At 38.5% G+C, this 14,063-nt stretch overlaps 1 long non-coding RNA gene across 2 annotated transcripts in view; it reads right to left on the reverse strand.

Moving 5' to 3' along the window:
- Positions 1-585: 585 nt before the first annotated feature.
- Positions 586-14,063, reverse strand: part of LOC120101634 (uncharacterized) — a 29,362-nt gene continuing 15,884 nt past the window's right edge. The window contains exons 3-4 of one of the 2 annotated variants that reach the window (XR_015683741.1): positions 9,678-9,948; positions 586-787 (exon numbers count right to left, since the gene is read on the reverse strand). This is a non-coding gene — a long non-coding RNA (uncharacterized LOC120101634). Of the gene's footprint in view, positions 788-9,677; positions 9,952-14,063 lie in introns of both variants that reach the window. The other variant, XR_015683742.1, reaches the window with a different exon arrangement.

A 14,063-nucleotide genomic window follows, 5' to 3' on the forward strand; every position in this document is an offset into this window, starting at 1 on the left:
TAGTGAGGGCTCAGAAGAGAGGAGATCTGCAGAGAACACTAGCGTTTTCTTGGGGAATACATAAATAAAATGTAGAGGTTACAGGCAGGATATAGACATTAAGCACATTTCTGATGTGGTTTCTGACAGAAATGAGAAACACGCTGTTGGGAAACAGAGAAAAAGTGACCTTGTTATAAAGCGGCAAAGAATGTGACTGAATTATGTTTGCACCCTCATATTTTCTAGAAAAGGATTTGACAGTGATTAAACCAGATCCTTAGCTGGGTAGGTGTCCCGAGGAAAGTACTGAGGGGCTTGATTGCCCCTGGCTGCTTGTAAGACGTGAGGGGATCACTAAGCCAAACAGAAGCAGAACTGCACAAACTTGGAGTTCTCAGCATGTCCACACTGTAAGAAGTGAGAAAGGATGTTTGGAGCAGGATACAACACCGAGGAAGGCTGACTCACCACTTGATAAGACAATTGGTCCAGACATGAGCTATCAACATAATCACCCATTTCAGCAGAGGCCAGGAATAAACATGGGAATTTTACCAATAGAAACTTTGCCACACAGAACTAAAGCAAACAACACGGAATGAATGAAGTCTGAAAAAGATTTTATTTCACACACAAAAAAAGTGAGTAGCAATGAGGGTGGCAATTCAGAGGCCTTCAGGTCTGCCGCTCTCATTCTTGCCACAGGCGAACGGAGTAGGGCTAGTCTCTCCACACACTGTCGAAGGTACCCAGGATTCGTGTGGCACATTCCGTATTAGCTCCTGCTACAGTTGGGCACGTACCTCTGTGCAACGAAATGGAAAAAAATAAATACAAATCTGAGGAGTTCTAAACGTCTCTCACATAGCTACTCCATGGAAGAAAACAAGATTGAGTTTGGGAAATGTGGGTATATTAAGGAAACTACAGAGATGCCTTAGGATCCTGGGATACGCCAGCCCTCATCTCGCCAGCCCTCGTCTCTAGTATCTTCACATATTCATTCATTTCCTCCCTAAGACATTCATTCATACAGACTGACAGAAACTGTGCTAGTTGTCAGTATAAAAGATATGATTAACCTAGTAAGAGCACCAGTGGAAGGGGAAGCCCTGGGTCCTGCTAAGACTGAACCCCCAGTGAACTAGATTGTTGGGGGGAGGGCGGCAATGGGGGGAGGGTGGGGAGGGGAACACCAATAAAGAAGGGGAGGGGGGAGGGGATGTTTGCCCGGAAACCGGGAAAGGGAATAACACTCAAAATGTATATAAGAAATACTCAAGTTAATAAAAAAAAAGATATGATTAAAACCGAGCCTAGTCTCCAGGGACTAAGCCACTACCTAAAGACTATACATGGACTTATCCTGGACTCTGATCTCATAGCTAGCAATGAATATCCTAGTAAGATCACCAGTGGAAGGGGAAGCCCTTGGTCCTGCTAAGACTGAACCCCCAGTGAACGTGATTGTTGGGGGGAGGGCGGCAATAGGGGGAGGATGAGGAGGGGAACACCCATAAAGAAGGGGAGGGAGAGGGATTAGGGGGATGTTTGCCCAAAACCGGGAAAGGTAATAACATTCGAAATGTAAATAAGAAATACTCAAGTTAATAAAAAAAAAGAGCCTAGTCGTGAGAAAGTCTATATATCTAGCATGCAAATAAACACATGTGTAAATATCACTATAGCAAAATTTCACTGAAAAACTAGGTAGAAAAGAAATGTGTATTTTTTTCTTTTTTTTAACATTTGGACTTTTTTATTTACATTTCAAATGTTATTCCCTTTCATGGTTTCTCGTCCATAAACTCTCTATCCCATCCCCCACCCCCTTCTTCTAGGAGAGTGTTCCCCCTCTGCAACAACCAACTGCTTCCCACCTCCCCACCCTGACATCCCCCTACAATGGGAGTCCAGTCTTGGCAAGACCAAAGGCTTCTCCTCCCATTGATGCCCAACAAGGCCATCCTCTGCTACATATGCAGCTGGAGCCATGGGTCTGTCCATGTGTACTCTGGTTTGTCCATGTGTACTCTTTGGATGGTGGTTTAGTCCCTGGGAGCTCTGGCTGGTTGGTGTTGTTGTTCTTATGGGGTTGCAAACCTCTTCAACTCCACCAATCCTTTCTCTAAACCTCAAATGAGGACCTCATTCTCAGTTCAATGGTTGGCTGTGAGCATCTTTCTCTGTATTTACCATGCTCTGGCAGAGCCTCTCAGGAGACAGCTCTATCAGGTTCCTGTCAGCATGCACTTCTTGGCATCAGTAATATTATCTGAGTTTGGTAGCTATATGTATATGGGCTGGATCCCCAGGTGGAGCAGGCTCTGAATGGCCATTCCTTCAGTCTCAGTTCCAAACTTTATCTCCATATCTCCTCCTAAGAATATATTTATACCCCCTTTTAAGAAGGATTGAAGCATCCACACTTTGGTTGTTCTTCTTGAGCTTCATGTGGTCTGTGGATTGTATCTGAGCTCTTGAGCTAATATCCACATATCAGTGAGTGCCTATCATGTGTGGTGTTTTTTTGTGATTGGGTTACCTCAAGATGATATTTTCTAGTTCCATCCATTTTGCCTATGAATTTCATGAAGTCATTATTTTTAATAGCTGAGTAATACTCCATTGTGTAGATGTACCACATTTCCTGTATCCATTCCTCTGTTAATGAAGTCTGGGTTCTTTCCAGCTTCTGACTATTATAAATAAGACTGCTATGAACATAGTGGAGCATGTGTCCTTGTTATATGTTGGGGCATCTTTTTGGTATATGCCTAGGAGTATATAGCTGGGTCCTCAGGTAGTACTATGTCCAATTTTCTGAAGAACCTCCAGACTGATTTCCAGAGTGGTTGTACCAGCTTGCGATCCCACCAACAATGGAGGAGTGTTCCTCTTTCTCCACATCCTCACCAGCACCTGTTGTCACCTGAGTTTTTGATCTTAGCCATACTGAATGGTGTGAGGTGGAGTCTCGGGGTTGTTTTGATTTGCATTTCCCTGATGACTAAGGATGCTGAACATTTCTTTAGGTGCTTCTCAGCCATTTGATATTCTTCAGTTAAGAATTCTTTGTTTAGCTGTGTATCCCAGCTAAACATGAAGCGGTATTGAATTTTGTCAAATGCTTTCTCAGCATCTAATGAGATGATCATGTGGGTTTTTCTTTGAGTTTGTTTATATAGTGGATTGCATTGGCGGATTCCCACATATTGACCCATGCCTGCATTCCTGGGATGAAGCCTACTTCATCATGATGGATGATCATTCTGATGTGTTCTTAGATTTGGTTTGGTAGAATTTTATTGAGTCATTTTGCATCAATATTCATAAGGGAAATTGGTCTGAAGTTTCCTTTCTTTGTTGGGTATTTATGTGGTTTAGGTATAACTGTAATTGTGGCTTCATAGAAAGAATTGGGTAGTGTTTCTTCTGTTTCTATTTTGTGGAATAATTTGGACAGTATTGCTATGAGGTCTTCTATGAAGGTGTGATAGAATTCTGCAGTAAAGCCATCTGGTTCTCAGCTTTTTTGGGGGGGGTTAATGATTGCTTCTATTTCTTTAGGTATTCTGGGACTGTTTAGATGGTTTATCTGATCCTGATTTAACTTTTGTACCTGATATCTGTCTAAGAAATTGTCCATTTTATCTAGATTTTTCAGATTTGTTGACTATAGGCCTTTGTAGTAGGATCTGATCATTCTTTTAATTGCCTCCGTTTCTGTTCTTATGTCTCCATTTTCATTTCTGATTTTGTTAATTTAGATGCACTCTCTGTGCCCTCTGATTAGTCTGACTAAGGGTTTATCTATCTTGTTAATTTTCTCAAATAAGCACCTCCTGGTTTTGTTGATTCTTTATATGGTTCTTTTTGTTTCTACTTAGTTGATTTCAGCCCTGAGTTTGATTATTTCCTGCCATGTACTCTTCTTAGGTATATGCTTCTTTTTTTTCCTAGAGCTTTTAGGTGTACCGTCAAGCTGCTAGTGTATGCTCTCTCCAGTTTCTTTCTTCAGGCACTCAGAGCTATGAGTTTTCCTCTTAGCACTGCTTTCATTGTGTCCCATAAGTTTGGGTGTGCTGTGCCTTCATTTTCATTAAGTTCTAAAATGTCTTTAATTTCTTTCTTTATTTCTTCCTTGACCAAGTTATCATTGAGTAGAACATTGTTCAATTACCATGTGTATGTGATAGGTGGTCTGATAGAATGCAGGGGATTATTTCAATCTTCTTGTATCTGTTGAGACCTGTTTTCTGACTGATTGTATGGTCAATTTTGAGCTGCTGAGAGGAAGGTATATTCTTTTGATTTGGGATAAAATGTTCTATAAATATCTGTTATATCCATTTGGTTCATATCATCTGTTTGTTTCTCTGTTTTTCTGTTTAGTTTCTGTCTCCATGATCTGTCCATTGCTGAGAGTGGGTTGTAGAAGTCTCCACTATTATTGTGTGAGGTGCAATGTGTGCTTTGAGCTTTAGTAAGGTTTCATTTATGTATGTAGGTGCCCCTGCATTTGGAGAATAGATATTTAGGATTGAGAGTTCATCTTGGTGGATTTTTCCTTTGATGGATATGAAGTGTACTTCCTTATCTTTTTTGATAACTTTTGGTTAAAAGTTGATTTTATTAGATATTCGAATGGCTAGTCCAGATTGTTTCTTGGGACCCTTTGCTTGGAAAATTGTTTTTCAACCTTTTACTCTGAGGTAGTTTCTGGCTTTGTCTCTGAGGTGTGTTTCCTGTATGCAGCAAAATGCTGGATCCTCTTCACATAGCCAGTCTGTTAGTCTATGTCTTTTTACTAGGGAATTGAGTCCATTGATGTTAAGAGATATTAAGGACCAGTGATTGTTGTTTCTTGTTATTTTTGTTGTTTAGAGGTGGGATTATTTTTGTGTGTCTCTCTTCTTTTGGGTTTAGTGCAAGAAGATTACTTCTTGCTTTTTCTAGGGTGTAGTCTCCCTCCTTATGTTGGAGTTTTCCATCTAAAATCCTTTGTAGTGCTGGATTTGTAGAAAGATATTGTGTAAATTTGGTTTTGTCATGGAATATTTTGGTTTCTCCATCTATGTTAATTGAGAGTTTTGCTGGGTATAGTAGCCTGGAGTGGCATTTGTGTTGTCTTAGGGTCTGAATGACATCTTCCCAGGATCTTCCGGCTTTCATTTTCTCTGGTGAGAAGTCTGGTGTAATTCTGATAAATCTTCCTTTATATGTTACTTGACTTTTTCCCTTACTGCTTTTAATGTTCTTTCTTTGTTTTGTGCATTTGGTGCTTTGATTAATATGTGACAGGAGGAATTTCTTTTCTGGTCCGTTCTATTTGGAGTTCTGTATGCTTCTTGTATGTTTATGGGCATCTCTTTCTTTAGGTTAGCAAAATTTTCTTCTATAATTTTGACGAAGATATTCACTGGCCCTTTAAGTTGGGAATTGTTGCTCTCTTCTATACCTATTACACTTAGGTTTGATCTTATTGTGTCTTGATTTCTTGGATGTTTGTGGTAAGTTGCTTTTTGCATTTTACATTTTCTTTAGCGGTTGTGTCGATGTTTTCTATGGAGAACATTTTATGCCCCTGAGATTCTCTCTTCTGTCTCTTCTATTCTGTTTGTGATGCTTGCGTCTATGACTCCTGATCTCTTTTCTAGGTTTTCTATCTCCAGCACTGTCTCTCTTTGTGATTTCTTTATTGTTTCTATTTCTATTTTTAGATCCTGGATGGTTTTGTTCAATTCCTTCCCCTGTTTGATTGTGTTTTCCTGTAAGGGATTTTTGTGTTTCCTCTTTAAGGGCTTCTATTTGTTTACCTGTGTTGTCCTGTATTTCTTTAAGGGAGTTATTTATGTCCTTCTTAAAGTCCTCTACCATCATCATGAGATGTGATTTTAAATCCAAATCTTGCTTTCCTGGTGTGCTGGGATATCCAGTATTTGCTTTGGTGGGAGAACTGGGCTCTGATGATGCCATGTAGTCTTGGTTTCTGTTGCTTAGGTTGCTATCCTTGCCTCTTGCCATCTGGTTGTCTCTGGTGTTAGCTGGTCTTGCTCTCTCTGACAGTGACTTGACCCTCCGGTAAACCTGTGTGTCAGCACTCCTGTAAACCAGCTTTCTTCCAGCAGGATCTGGGTACAGAAAGCTGTGTCACAGAGTCAGCTCTGGGCACAGGCAGAAACCTGAAGTATCCTGTCCCAGACTGCTCCTGTGTCCTGCGGTCTCCAAGCAGGTCCCTGGAGCAGAAGTGGTGGTCTTACTTCTGCTCTCAGGTATGTCAGAGTTCCTGGAGACTGGCTTTCATCTCTTTGTTCAGGCAGAAATTGAAAGGATCCTGTCCCTGTCTGTTCCTAGGTCAGTGTGTCCAGAGGTCTCTAGGCAGGTTCTTCTTGTACCAAGAATGTGAGCAGAAGTAGTGGTCTACCCTGAACTCTCAGGATTCTCCATACTTCTGAGAATCCAGCTCTTTCCCCATGGGATTTGAGTATAGAGAGCTGTGGTATAGAGAGCTGTGGGACCGGGTCAGCTCTGGGCGCAGGCAGAAACTGGAAGGATCTTGTCCCAGACTGTTCCTTGGTTCCTGTGTCCTGAGGGCTCCAGGTGGGTCCCTCAGAGCAGAAGTAGTGGTCTTACCTCTGTTCTCAGGTGTGTCAGAGCTCCTGGAGACTGACTTTCAGCTCTGGGCTCAGGCAGAGGCCAAAGAATGTGTTTTTCAAGTAATAGTTTTAGTAATTCTTTGAGAATGTCATACAATTCTCAAAGGTATGTCCCATAATACCTGTATTAAGAAGTGTAACTACATGTACCTATTTATACCACACTAGGGCACTACCTCTCTTGGCCTTTGTGTTTTAATCCAGACTATACCAACTTTTAAGTTTTGGGTGTATCTACATCAAGAAGGTGATGAGCCAACATAATAACCAACCTTAATGCACATGTTTTATTTGAGATGCACAATGAGGAAGAAATCCATTGGGGAATTCATGAGTTAAGTATGGCAATGGTTATAGTTTTTCTTCCTCATATGAGGTAATGTTTTCCTAGGGATATTTAGCAATATTTAACCATCAATCACCTGGTATCATACCAAAATAGCACCTGCGTTGCCACTAATCCCTCATGGTGTCATAATCACATTAGCAAGGCACTAAAACAGCACACAGCATGAGATAAGAGAAAATTGAAGAAATCTTCCCTTACATGGCTATTTAGCAGGACTGTCGTTTCACTTGTATTTAAATTGAAACCACAATTACAAAATAAAAATCCATTATTCGAGACTTGAATCAATAGGAGCTCAAATATATAATACTTTGGGGACAAAGGACTTTACTCAGAAAAAGAGATATCATTTAATGAGGTAATAATTTTCCAGGAAGATGTTAAGGCAGTGTATGAGAACCTGAAGTTCTCTCATACCCAGAGTATAACATTTGATTTTTAATTAATATCTCATGTACCTACAAGCCTTTCATGACTAGAGAAGGAAGATGAACACATGTTGGTGTTGCTGCCTGTGATGGGCACAGGAACCATACAGCTTAGGGAGATCAAGAATATAAGACAAGCTCAGTAGATTTGTTAAGCCAGTTGTCCTTTTCTCCCTTTAATTGGCTATTTGTAGCTATGTCTCTTTACTTAAATATCTTGTTAGTAATTTCACTCTCAGCTTCATCTATTAGAGTATTTTAAATCTTGTAACATAAAATGAATTTATGAAATTGTCCATGTCTTTTAACATGCTCAATTAAAATATAAATAAAATATATAGCTTTTAATATGCTCAATTAAAATATAAAATGTATCGTGTCATGTTCAATTAAAATCTAAGTTATGTATTGATAACAGTGCAGAGTTCGTGACAGATCCTCCCTGACCAGGAAAAGATTTATTTTGGTGTGTGGTGTCAAGGGGATTTTGGTTCTTCATACCTAAAAATGCATGTAGCAGTGGGTCTGTTGTGGCAAGTGGAAGATGAGGAATACACCTTCTGACTGCATCCGGGTAACGCTCCAAACTGAATGAGAGTCCTTGTAAATGTCCTAGAATAAAACATCTATTCAAGAGAAAGAGTGCAGAAGGTAGTTGCTAGTGACCAGAACGTTAGAGTGCGGCAGAGCCAAGAATCTTGTACAGGCCTATGTTACAAGCTGAATGTGAAGAATGCAGATGACAAGAGGCACACATTCTTCAGGGACTAAAATGCCTTTATTCTGTGTGGCTGCATAAAAGGAAATCTATGTAGGAGCAGTGTCCCCAGCAGGTGACTCAGCAGTCCTGGCAGCCCCCGTGAGATAGAATGGAGAAGAGCAGCGCCTTTCAGATAGATCGCAATCACTTTGTCTCAAATAACCTCTCCCTGCTTCTTGGCTGAGCTTCCAAAACTTGTGTGGGTGTTTCTAGGACTGAAGCCAAAATCCTGCTGCTAGCAAGGTAGCCCCAGGCAGATCCCCACCCCAGCCTTGTCACTTTCCTATGTTAAATTGTATTTTTCAACAAGAGAGTGTCTGGTTATCAGTATCAGATGCAGACTTCCTTGCCTTCCTGTACAGATCCTCTATTAGCTGACAGATCCCTCAGCCTTGTTTATTTTTTGAAGCTGGGGGACTTCAGAATGAGAAAGCAGGTTGTGTCTTTCAATGTGAAATGGCGTCTGGCTTGAGATGAACAGCTTAATATTCCTCTGAAATTAATGGGTGTACTGCTTAGTTTTTGTAAGTCTGAGACAAACTGGTGTCATCTGGGAAAAGGGGGCCTCAGTTGAGAAAATGCCTCTATCAGACTGGCCAGTAGGCAGTCTTGGTTAAGGATTGATGTTGAAGGAGTGGGCAACCTATTGTGGCATTTCTGGACAGGTGGTACTGGGTTGTGTTGAGTGAGCTGCAAGATTCATGGAGAGCAAGTCCATGAATGGAGTCCCTCCATGGCCTCTACAACAGGCCTGCTTCCAGGATTCTGCCCTTACCTACCTTTATTTTCCTGAGTGATGGACTGGGACATGAAAGTATAAGACTTCCTTTCCTCCTCAAGATGCTTTTGGTCATGATATTTATCCCAATAGAAAACAAATTAGGACAATGAGTAAGGCAGGGAATGGAATAGACACCTGCCCAGCTGCTTGCTCTGGATGGGATTTGGGGGAACTCAGAAAAGTCTCATTTTATGACAGGCAACATTAGTGTGATTTGCAATTTACAAAGTGATTCTGAGAAGTCAATGAGATGAACTCTTTGGAAATGAAGAAGAGCAGTAAAGCTCTTAATGGGCATGCATTCTCATTATTTCCTTCTGTATGTGTCTCTAATTCCGTGTAACTCTCACCACAGTCTGCTTTGACCATAGAAAGTAACTAAGACGTTCTTTCTTCCCAGAAACAGAAAGCTACATGAAGCTATTTTCATCATTCGCCTCCCAGAGAACAAAGCCTCGGATTTCACATATTCTTCAGTCAATGACTGTTGGGGTGAGCTGATGGTCTGATGTGATAACAGGCGCTTATTGTAGTTTGTAGACACACACACACACACACACACACACATACACACACACACACACACACACACACACACACACCCCTCTGAAAGGAAAATAACTTGATTCCTTCTTGGATGTAAACATTTTTCTAGATTATCACATTGCATAGCAGCCTTCATACACAACTTGTGCGCCCAAATAACCGCGTTATTTACCTTAATACGTGCTCTTCTCTGCTCCCAGTGTCGTCTGCTCGCAGTATCTGAGGTCCTTCCTTGTTCGTCTTCCTTAAAGCTAGTGTGGTGGCTGTTTCTTCCCTCCAATGAAGCCAGATGGACCTGGAACTTCCCCTTTTGAATGTAACTTACCACCTAGCTGACAGTTCTTCACAGTACATATCTTTCCATGAATGGCTGGTGTGGTTCCTGTCTCCTGCCTGGCCCTGCCCCAGCAGGGTTAGTGCTGACTTGAGATACAGTGTTTCTTCTGCTGCAAAAGAATCCAAAGAGGCTTTTGCCTGGAGAAAGGTATGAAATATCTGCACCAATCATACATGCTGGAGAAAAATATCCATTTTCTAGCACCAGGTCATAATATTTGGCAATACTTTGACCAAGCCTCTTTGGAAATGGAGTGAGATGGGATCTTTACATTTCCTCAACTGAAGGTTCATAATTTTAGTTTGATTTTCTACACCAATTATTCACTAAGTAGAAACGGACTTATTCATACTTCATGAATATAGTTATAAGGCTCAGATATTCACTCATGCTTTAAGTGTACAAGTTGTCTTTCACAACTTTCTGAATGAAATGTGTAAGTCATCCTTACAATTCAGCCAACACTTTGCAGTTGCTTGCTCAAACAGCAACAGATCACCAACAAGCAGAGCTGGGGGGTATTGCAGAAGGGGACCATCCCCGTACACAGGTGAGGAAAGAATGATTTGTGCTTTGATAGGGGATCTTTTAGCCAAAGTTAGGATTCAGTTCAGCATGTGAGCCCTCTGGCTGTTTCACTGTTTTGTTTCAGATTGGGTACCATGTGGTCCTGGTGGACCTGGAGCTCTCTATATGCTGAGCTTGACCCTATTATAGGAATGTTTTACGTTGTGCTGGGTATAAAGCTTGGAGAGTTCTGAACACACTAGACAAGAACTGGACAACATCCTAGCTACTTATCAATCCAAATCACTATCTTATTAAACTGCCTACACCTCTTTATCACTTTATTTATTCATTCATATTTATTTAATATGTGTGTAGGTCAGAGGACGATTTATAGTCATCTGTTTGCTCTCCCCACTGTATGGATCTCAGGGATCAAACTCAGACAATCAAGCTTAGCAGCACATGTCTTTCAGTATGGAAAGACACACTGAGCCATCTTGTCTGCGCTGAGTAAGTTCAGTTTGGGACGGGGCCTTTGTTCCATTTTTCTGAGCATTTCATACACCCTCATACCTTCTCCCCCTCTGCAACTCCTCCTGTGTCTCCTTCATTTCATCTCAAAATCACAACCTTTTACATACTTCATTACATATTACATTATAAGTATTATATAGTACATTAGAAATGGTATATTTTACTATATATTATATATTATACATTACATATTATTATATATTGTATTATACATAATATTGTTTATATCATATATTTTATGTATCATATATTACATTATACATGATATTATATATTATATAATGCATTAAATATTAAATACATTATAATTTATAAAATAGGATACAGAATATAGGATATTGGATATAATATATACTACCACATATGATAAAATATATGATATATGATGTATGATGTATAATATATAATGCATAATATGTAATATTATGATTATATAATATAATTATATATAACTATATAATATATACCATATATCATATTGCATACTATATATAATATATATTATTGTCACAGGGATGGGACATATATATGAATAAATTATATATACGGCTATATATAAATATATAATTACATTATTTGTTATATATTAATTATATACTAATATGTATTAATTATATTTTATACATTATATAATTTACTATATATAACATATGTATTATAAACTATATATATGTGGTGTACGATGTATGATGTATGGTATATTGTATATGGTATATGGTATATGATATATGGTATTATATGTAATGTGTGATATATCACATATAATGTTAATTATTTGATTGAATTAATGTATTATTAATAAAAAATTATAATATAGTATATATCATATATAATTACATATTGTATAATATGTAAAATGTAATATATTATACATTATATAGTATTCATAATATAGTTTATATATTTACTATATTTTACATTATGTATTATATATAAATATAATGCTATATATATTATATATAATATGTTATGAAATATATATAGCATTATACAGATTACATCATATATAGTATATATTATATATGCAATATATATTAGCTATATAATATAATAGGTAATAACTATGTACATATATATAACCTACAGAGTATATCTAATATTGTTTCTATGTGCATGTGTTTAGGGCTGTGCACTGGGATTATGTAACCTAATATGGGCAATAACTCTGGAGAGAACTGGTTCTTCTTTCCTCTGTACCAAGTGACTGCCTGTGGCTCTTTATTTAGGAGTAGAACTCTGTAAAATATGCCCCATTCCTGTTACAGGTCAGCTGGGTACTGCCCATCAATGCAAGTCTTGTTTGGGCAACCATAATGTGCAGATTTTACGTGAGCAGGTTCTATGTCATATTTAGAAGACATTAGCTGATACTAAATATAAGAAGATTACTTTAAAACAATAAAAATTAACTATCTAATAGAAATGAAAATTAAGAATATGACTGGTGAATTATATTGCAGATCAAAAATTGCTGTGCGCACACACGTGTGCTTATGCACACACATACATAAAGAAGGCAAGTTTGGCCTTGTCGAGTTCGGTGGCTGCTGTGGAGTGCAATTGTCCCTTCGGAATTACATGCTAAACCTAATCTCTAAGGTGATGATATTACAACCCAGGGCTTGGGAAATCTTGCTCATTAAAGCTCCACACTCAAAAGATAGGATTAATTTCCTTAGAGAAAAGCCTTCAGAAGGCTCCATGCCCCATTTGACCTTTGACCTATCTACTATGCAAGTTCACCTGTCCAGTGTCTTGTGAGGAGCAAACCTTTACCCATTACCAAACATGTCAGTGTCTTCCTCTTGGGCTTCTTTCTCGGCCTGCAGAACTACCACACCAAATAAGTTTTTATCATTTATAAATTCTCTAATCTGTAAAATTTTATTGTTATAGCATAGATTGATTTCAATAGCAAAAACAATACGAAATATACAATACACTTGACAAGTGTAAAGTTATTGGTTGAGAATAATAATATAAATAATCATATTCAACATAAAATATGGAATATTATATTCAGAAGCCTACAAAAAATAAGAATTCTCATATTCCAGCATCAATAATACTTTGTCACAATTCTAGATGGTACATAAATATACATGTATGAATTTCTCAACAATGAATTCAAATCTTTAAAAATTTCAATTGCTCAGTAATGCTATAAATATAAAAATGTACACACAGATGAGCATACAGTGTTTACTATGGTGCTTGTTTATAAACCAAAGAAGACGATTCATGATGGCAACAGAAGAAAAGCAAGCTTAAGTGGTCATCAGCAGAGGGCAGGGAACACAAACCTCAGTGATTGACAGCACGGCCTGGTGCCACAGCCCCAAAGCAAGGAAAACCTTAGCAGGCATCCCACACACTTCACCAAAACCTCCCCACGTGGGAAAGTTTCCAGGAAGGTTGTTTTGTTTGTTTTTATTTTAATAATGTTAGTCTACTTTAGCATTCTGGAATGTTATGAATTTATAGAAAATGCAGTAGATGAGAGAATATTCGTCTAAATGCCAATAACACTGCTCTGATGAAAAATGGGAAGAGGACTTTTACATTTTTACTATTTACAATTCTCTAGTTATAATTTTTCATGATTTGTTACATTATTTTTTATAAAAAAAATGAATCTCTGGAAGGCATAAAATTGGACCAAATTATGCTTGCTAGATATGGTGTGGCAGTTAATTGTGCCCTGGCACTCAGCACAATGGCTTTCAGATAGCAGACATCTAGAAATATTCTCCTGAAAGGAAGATGGATGAGATAAATGAGGGTTGACATTTGAGGCAGGGAGGCAGGCAAACATGTTTTTCTTTTCTTACTACATTATAGTTGCTTACTCTTTTTAAATTTAAGAAAAGCCTATTCTCACAGTAAAAACTTACTTATCCACATACTTTAAAGAAAAATGTAATTCTTCAATCCTAGCCTTTGTGTAATATATGTAGATATATGTATGTGTGTGTGTCTGTGTGTGCCGGTATGTGCCTCTGTATGTATGTGTGTGTGTTTGCATGTGTGAGTATATCTGTGTATGTGTTTGCATGTGTGTGTGTGTGTGTGTGTGTGTGTGTGTGTGTGTGTGTGTGTGTGTGTGTTCATTCTCTAGACTCCCCTTTTCCAGAATCCATGTAAATATATGCTCAGACTTTCTGGGAGACAGATCCT

Source organism: Rattus norvegicus, chromosome 3, assembly GCF_021556685.1.
Source record: "Rattus norvegicus strain SHRSP/BbbUtx chromosome 3, alternate assembly SHRSP_T2T, whole genome shotgun sequence".
In the NCBI taxonomy this organism is placed as follows: domain Eukaryota; kingdom Metazoa; phylum Chordata; class Mammalia; order Rodentia; family Muridae; genus Rattus; species Rattus norvegicus.